Source organism: Amia ocellicauda, chromosome 8 (assembly GCF_036373705.1).
Source record: "Amia ocellicauda isolate fAmiCal2 chromosome 8, fAmiCal2.hap1, whole genome shotgun sequence".
Classification (NCBI taxonomy): Eukaryota; Metazoa; Chordata; class Actinopteri; order Amiiformes; family Amiidae; genus Amia; species Amia ocellicauda.
The window spans coordinates 19,302,975-19,310,941 of record NC_089857.1 but is presented as its reverse complement, the minus strand read 5'-3'; the positions used below and the strand labels follow the sequence as shown (position 1 = coordinate 19,310,941).

The 7,967-nt window shown below is 38.9% G+C and overlaps 1 protein-coding gene across 4 annotated transcripts in view; it reads left to right on the top strand.

Moving 5' to 3' along the window:
• Positions 1–724: 724 nt before the first annotated feature.
• Positions 725–7,967, top strand: part of znf462 (zinc finger protein 462) — a 56,149-nt gene continuing 48,906 nt past the window's right edge. For 3 of the 4 annotated variants that reach the window (XM_066710560.1, XM_066710558.1, XM_066710561.1), the window contains exon 1: positions 725–857. The gene's annotated coding sequence lies outside the window, so the exon portion shown is untranslated. Of the gene's footprint in view, positions 858–1,626; positions 1,669–7,967 lie in introns of all 4 variants that reach the window. The other variant, XM_066710559.1, reaches the window with a different exon arrangement.

Sequence of the window (7,967 nt, the reverse complement as noted above, 5' to 3'; positions counted from 1 at the left end):
AATAATAATAAAAAAACTATATTTTAAAATCAAATAAAACAAATAGTTATGACCATGAATAAAAAAGACCCTACACAAAAACACAAGTATTTCAGTAGAAGCAGGTTGTGACTACGCTGATATCAATGCATCCCATTAATTTGGGAAATTTCACTTTCACTTGTTGCTCAAAAGCCCTTACTGAAAATGATAACTTATTATAAAGCATTTTATAAACTAGTGTATAAGCACGGCAGTCTTTGTTTAAGACTGTAATAGACGTGTATCTCTACGCAGCTCTCCATATTTACTCCTCACTTGTGAAAAAGTCCCCTACATGAAAACACTCCCTCCACAACCTCAACAAACTGATTCTTGCTGTATCTACGTGCATGTGACCAGCATTACCAAAGCTTAAGATGTTTGCAAAAAGGGGACACTACACTTTTAACAGACTCCAACACGCTGCTGTTCAGCCAGTACAGAAAATACCTAAACACCAAGCGCACTGGCATGCTCTCTGCTAAAGAAGTCCACCGAGGACGAGAGGTTTTCTCTTTAATTAGGTCTGATTGCGATCTGAGAGGCTTTTGGATACACACCACGTTGTCCATTCCTGCTTCTCTCTCTAGCACCATCGCAAAACTCTTGCGCACCCCCTGGTGCTTGCTAGTCTCCAAAACTTCTTTGTGTTGCCTGCTTTTGCAGATTGTCTTCCTTGTCTCTCTGGTTGCTCATTATTCAGAGACAGACGGATCTCAGGTCATCTGCAGCTGCAGCAAAGGAGAAGCAGGAAAGATGGCGATCATCCACTAGACCGGGCGCCCGCACGACACACAAAACAACTTTTTAGAAAGGTCGCTTTTCTGGACGGAGACGTAAGTACAAACAAACAAAAAAAAAACGCGGATCCAAAGCGTTCAGATCATGGCTTTGTTAATGATCCATATAAGCAAGACGTGGTGGTAGAAGGAAAAATCTGGAGACCGTCTGTTTAATGAGCTGGGGGGGGGGAGCTGAAGGGGTTTTTCTTTCTTTCTTTTTTAGTTTTAGGACCAGTCGTGGTGTTGACTTGGAGAGCGCGAACGAAAGAGAAAGAGAGAGAGAAATGGAGAAAGCTCGCACTGGCACCCAAAACATGTAAAGCCAGCAAGATCGTGACCTCTTTCTGATGATTATTTTTCTATCACCCCTTTATTTGTGCGCGCTTGTGGAAATCGACACTGAGAACTGGACCTCACCAGAGCTGCCATTGTGCACCAGCAGCCGGGAGAGTTGTATTTGGGTTGGTCTGCTGAGGGATTGTGCTCTCTCCCTCTCTTGCTCGTTTGCTTGGAAGGAGAAGCCATTGCTCGGATAGCTCTCCTCTCCCAGCACCAGTGTTAAAAGAGCTCAGCCTCCATTAGCTGGCAGTCTGGCTTTGCTGCTGCTGGTCCAAGTTCAGACACTCACTCAAAAAAAGCTCTGGCCAGGCTTTTGCTGCTCCTACTGGCTTCCCTTACTCAGTTAAAAACCTACACGGCTGGATTTTTGTGTGCTTTTCCTGCTGAGTGACTGGAAGCTTTTGGAAGGGATCTGCTTGCATTGCAGTTGGGGTTTCTTTATGTGATTTTATTTCTCTCTCTCTCCCTCTGCTGCTGCTGCAAGCTGGGGGTTTGGATGTCTGTGCTGCCAGAGCTCTGAAGTCAGGTATGTCATTGTGGGCTTCACCATAAAATGGAGGAAAGCACAGCAGTCTCTGAGGAGAGCCTGAAGTCAGACAGAAATCCCCACGCAAGAACAAAGGTTGACTTTGTTGTTTAGCTTATCAGTATGAGTTTGCTAGTGCAGGCTCCAGCCCTGGCACAATTAGAAGCTTTCAAGTGTGCTTTTGCTCTGTGAAGTCATGGTTTAAGTTTTGTCGTGGTTGGGGACTTTGCAAGAAAATGGAGGGCGGTAGGGGCTTCCAGGAGCAGGACTGTAAAAAGGATTGGAAGCGACAGTGAGATGGAGAGAGACGAGACATGGATGAGACAAGAATTTTAATGCTTAATTATGCAGTGGTAGAACCTACAGGTCCTTGGTGTTGTGGAAGGAGAGGGAAGCCGTGGCCTTCAGGAGCACTGATAAATATTTTAGGTTTCAGTGTGAGAGTTCCTGAAATGATGAGATTGTGGTTTGATGGTGGCTTTCTGAAATTAAGTGTGACTAATTGGTCTTCATGTTAAAGAGAGTGAAGCAGGAGGGGGAGTTTTGAAGTTCACAAAGCTGAGCAACTCAAGGAAAATGTTTGGTTGTGTTACTCATGACAGGGTTTTGATCTGTTTGTATCCAGGGTTATGGATTTAATTAGCATGTTGGCTGTGAATTTGTGGTTGTGCGTTCAGAAGTTCATTAGAGGCCCACATGAGTTGTGTTGTTCTTTCATAAGACATGTGGGACACCACAACAAATATATAACATAATGTATGGCACAATATTTAATTAGTGCCATTTTATGTTCTTCCTTTTATTATATGTTCAGATCATGATGCATTGAAGAAATGTATATTATAATTGAGTATTGATGTTTTATTTATTTTTTTGGGTGGGGGGGTTGGAAACTTTCTTCTTTAAGGAAAATCTTATTGTGTGTCTAAGCTCTGCAACATCTGAATAGTTCAAGAAATATTATCATTGAATGAAATATTTGATCAAGTGCATTTCATGGAGACTCAACCAGTATAAAGAAACTGAAATGCATAGAAATAAGGTAATTAGGTCTTCCTTTTCTGAGTGACCTAAATGCTCATTGTTATGTTTGTATACCCCTGTCTAGCTTGAATGGTTATTGCTAAGTAATGACAGCTTGGGACACACAAAGCCCAAAATATGATGCATCATCTCGATACTCATTTAGCAGTTATGCATCATGTCAAAACTGTAATAAGCCTTGTCATTAGGTACAGTGTAGCTAATGTGGTGTTTTCTGCCACAGTGCGAGGCACATCACAATGTTGCTGACAAGCAGAGGGAGCTTAAGATGGTCCTCCTGCGTCAAGCTCCTTGCCAGGAACAATCAAAATGGTGGTGTTTATTTATGTCAGGGCAAACTGTTCACTCCTGAGAGATGGAATGATCAGTTCTGGAATGGAATACTCAGTTGTTGGGTTCTAACAATTGAGATGTTCTAACATTGGCTGAAACAAAGCTGCAGTGTTTTTTGTTGACTGTATGTAATTCTACACAAGGTCACAGTCATGATGACAGTCATGTTATTGAAGCTTTTGGAGACCTTATCATCATCTCCCCACATTTCTAATTTACTTTTCCTCCTAGAATGCAGCTACAGGAGGCTATCCAGTTGTTCAGGAATGATTCATCCTGGTCCTAAAAACACATGACTCCTCATGACCTCCTCAGCCCTGTTTTGTGGTCATCTTTCATCATATTTTATAAATGATTAAAATCATCCAAAAGTAATGAATGATTAATTGTGCTAATTGGGAAATGTTCGGCATGGTGTGAACTCTTCCCTGGCAACACATACCTTGGGGATACTTTGGACAAACACCTGTTTTTCTACTGCCTGTTGACCCTCTATATCCAAAGGTGCATAATGTAGGCCCTAACTGACTCCAGTGCCAATCATTTTCTCCTGTTTTCCTCAAGATTGTCTTGTTTTGTTTTGTTAGTCTAAGCCTTTTAATTGACTTAATCAACAAAGGATCATCTTTAACATTTTTTTTATTTTTTATTATTATTATTATTTTTTTCAATCATGTAGGATAGTCACATTTAGTTTATTTTTTTATTGTTGTGGCTTTAATTCAGACCTTGGATGTTCTACAGATTGGCTGATAACTTAATACTCTTCCGGTTACAGAAGAAATGTGGAAAGATTAAGGGTTTTAAATTGGTCATCTAACCTCAATATGTTGTTTTATTTAATATAATAAAACCTTGTGATATTGTCAGAGTTGGATATATCATAGTGATCAGCTTATTCTCTAAAATGGCATGTTGATGATATTTAAACATTTTTTTAATTGCAGCAAGACTTCATTATGTGGGAATGTTGTTATACATTGTCTTGATGATTATAAAAAATGATGTTATATAGCCAATACATTTTAATGAAGAATTCTACATAGTCACCATAACATTAATAACACAAAACAAATCTAATATCATAACTTTTGAGTTAGCAATTAAATAAATATAACCATTAACCCTGAATTAAACAAGTCTGACCACTGGTGATTTGGGTATTATGCTTATTCTTAAAATCAACCTTTGTGGTTTTAAATTCATGACCAAATTAGTTCAGATAATGAAATCATCAACTGCTTTGAATCCAGAAAAACGTGTTTGGAAACCTGCTGCTTTCTGCCTTTGTCTTTGACAACACCTATCATCTAAAATTGTACAGCTGTTAAATGTTTATTTGAAATAATTCAGCTGGGTTTGGTGAGTGACTACAACATACATGGGCCAAGTCAGTGAGAAAGTATAACAGAACCTGCTTTAATTACAGTGGAAAAAAAAACTAAAATACCAGTTTTAATGAGTAAGAGCAAAGAAAAGCAGTGTTTTGGGTCATATTTGTTTTTAATGATAACCATGTTGGGTGCATTAAATAAAAGTCAGAGTGAAAGCGCAATATTATAATATATTTATTTCAGGCAGCAACTCAAGACAATGTTAAACATGCTGTTGGAAAACATTTCTCTCGGAGATTATGAAATCAATACCCATTGGGTGTAAAATGCAGAAACTTGACGGCAATGCAAAGGGTCAAGCAATTGCATTTCATTAAAAGTTAGTCAAGTTCTGTCCTCCAACTAATGCAGTGCTGCTTCCAGGATATCTTTGCTTTGATTTCAATGTGGATTGAACTTATGACACAGACTAATTGATAACATCTAATCTTCTCCAGACATTGGTTTTCTCGCAACCATGCTGGGGCAGTGTGTCAGATCTAGCATATACGTGGATCTAAGTACTGAGTTAGTATTTTGTAAGAAACGCTTTGTCAGGATTTTAATATTAGGATGGTTTAACCAAAGATGTTGATCATGTGTATGAATGCATGTGGATTTCCAGTACTCCTAACACAACTGAAATGCAACTTGAAGGCATTTCAAGGATGTGTTTCTAAAGCGGTCATTTCATAACAGGTTTTCTGAAAGAGCTCTGAGCACATGAGCTACAAAGTGGATCACCGTCAAGTTGGGTCCTGATTTGAAGAGATTCCTTTCAGAAGTAAATGTGACTTATGGGTGGAATTATTGAAAACATCTGCTCTTTTCTTTTCAAACTCGGGCCTTTATATTCTGTGTCAAGCAGTAATGCACCAGAAAGAGGTATCACACAGATGAAGCTCTTCCAACTGATTAAAGTCGTCCTAGGTGTGGCCTGCTTGTAAAATACCCGAGGCCATGGATAGCAGGCGCACAAAAGGCAGCTGGAATGTTGCAGTTGGATCCTTCAGTTGCTTTTCCTGAAATGATTCATGGCACTGAAGAGCACATTGATACTAGACAGGAAAGGATAGCCTTACAGCACAAAATTAAGTTGAAAGAACCTGTATATTTGCATATCTTGGGGGGGGGGTGGAAGCTGAACAAATGTTATCTTGTTTTTCCTCAGTAGCTGGCCAAAAGTCAGCAAGCAAACTTGAAATTGAAATGCACCATTTTGTATTCATATTATTGTTATAACACTCAGACCCATTATGTAACTTGGTGGGACCAACACAGCACAGAGGCATGAAAATTAGACTGTAGGATAGTCAATGAGGAGCCTACTTTTTTTTTTCTTCTTGTCTGAGGGTGTAAGCAAAGCTTGTTCATTTTGGCAGGCTTGTTTTGAGTTTTTATTTTATGGCACTTTTGAGTGTATTGTATTATATTGTTTTGAATCATATTACCATTAAGTTTCCCCCAGGACTGAATAGAAAGTAGATTCTCAATCTCTGTAGCTTTTAATTTCCATCCATCCATCTTCAATTACCACTTCATCCAGGACAGTGTGGTTGTGTTGAGCTAGAGCCTAACACAAGGTGCAAGGATTAAATAGATGAAAAAGACACCGTGGACACCTACCATCGCAGGTCAGGCTTTAATTTAATTTTGGCATAATCATTAAACTAGCTTAATAAGTAATGGTTAGTCCAGACTTGGCATAGGTAAACCCTTTTTTTCCTTTTTCAGATAGTCCTACATGCAGCATCCTGATATATCATGTGAAGCCAACATCATGCTTCCAAACATCTTCATGAAATAAAAAACCTTTTCCTCAATATTTAGCCAATATATGGGTCCTGCTTCCTGCAGTCTCACATGTGGCGTGTGGGCAGTAAAAGCATGAAATGGCTTTGTTTTGTGGAAGTTAATGATAAACAGTGTTGAAGAAGTTATTGTGTGGAATTTATGTGGTTTCCATCCAGCCTATCCAAACCTCCTTTCACTTTTTTTTTTTTTTTTTTTTCCCACTGAAAAGGTATAGCTCTGCCAGGGCCCAGTCTCCCAATTAAATCCTGTAGTGAAAAAATACCCTGCAGTGACTAAAAGAAGGCATGCCCTGCCATTTTTGGGGGGGTGGAGGCGATGCTATGTGTCAATGTTGCATTTAGTGTTACAGCATGCTCAGATGATACTAACTGCATTAATAGAGAGTGTTGTTTATTTTGTCTGATTGGCTACAAGCGTACATCTTGCATTGAGAAAGTGGTTTGCTAGGAAGTGCTGAATTAAAGTTCTCGAGACAGCTAATTTATTTGGTCAGTGGCAGTCTCAGATTAAATGCATAAAAAAAGGCATTTTTTTCACAACCAAAGCCACTTTCTGGCCATTATTACTTCGAGCAACTGTGCCCGAACTGAATCAAGCATATGTATTTTTAATATGGTTTGAAAAGAAAAGGAAAATATAGTGATTTAGGTAGTTATTGCTCATTTCGAATCCCATTCCTCATCATGGCTGTTTCTGAAGACCTTGCTTCACATGGCTGGCTTTCGTGTCACATTTTTCTGATTTTGTTAATATTGTTGGTTACATCTTAGCACCTAATCTACCTAAGTATGTGAGGTTTTTCACCTTGATCCAAACAACCATATGTGTTTGGATAAAAAAAACAAAAAAAACACATGAAAGACCATACAAAGACCTATTTTTTCTTTTTTTGTTCTGGCACTTTCAAGAAAATATATTTGTTGAAACATCTGCATTTCAGAAGGTGGCTTTCAACTTGAAATATACATGTAGTGGAAAAAGGAAAATTAACAGATCCTATTGATTTTATGGTGGCTGGAATGATGAAATCGTGTGCATATCGTCTGAAAGCCTTGTTGCCGAAGGAAAGTTAAAGGGGCTTCTCTGAAAAATAGATGCTTATATGTGTCGGCCACTACCATGGATCTTACACGTTTGGTGTGAAAACCTCAGGGCCAAACTTCTGTTATCGAAAGGAAGAATGTTCTGGCCACAGTGGAAAATGTAGAAATCGACTGTGTTGTGTTTTGACACAGGCAACACTTTTTTTTTTTTCTGGAAAGGGCAAGATAACTGAAATTGTGGCTCTTTTGAAACAGTCACTGGTTGTGTGTTAGTTCTGTAGTTTCTTTTGAGTATAGAGGGGACAATCAATAACCGTTGGAGAACACATTAACTTAAGTAGACAATGTTTCTGAATGTAAATGGAGTGTTTTGTCCTACATAAGACTACCATAAACAGGCCTACAATGATGATTGATGACAAGTAAACAAATGGTGCTTTGTGATGAAACTTCTCAACTGGTTGGTTGTGCAAAGTTGGCGTTCAAAGAAATTGTGTCGTTAAAGCAGTCTTTCATTATGGCTCGCCCGGCCTGACTGTTAGATCAAGTTTAACTATGGACATGGGAGCATGATGCATTCCTGCCATTCATCTGATTAAAAAGGAACAAGGAAATCCACCCTTGCAGTTGAGTTAATACGGTACACGCAGGAGTGGTATTTTGTTCCTTCCTCTTTGTTTTTTTTAGTTTT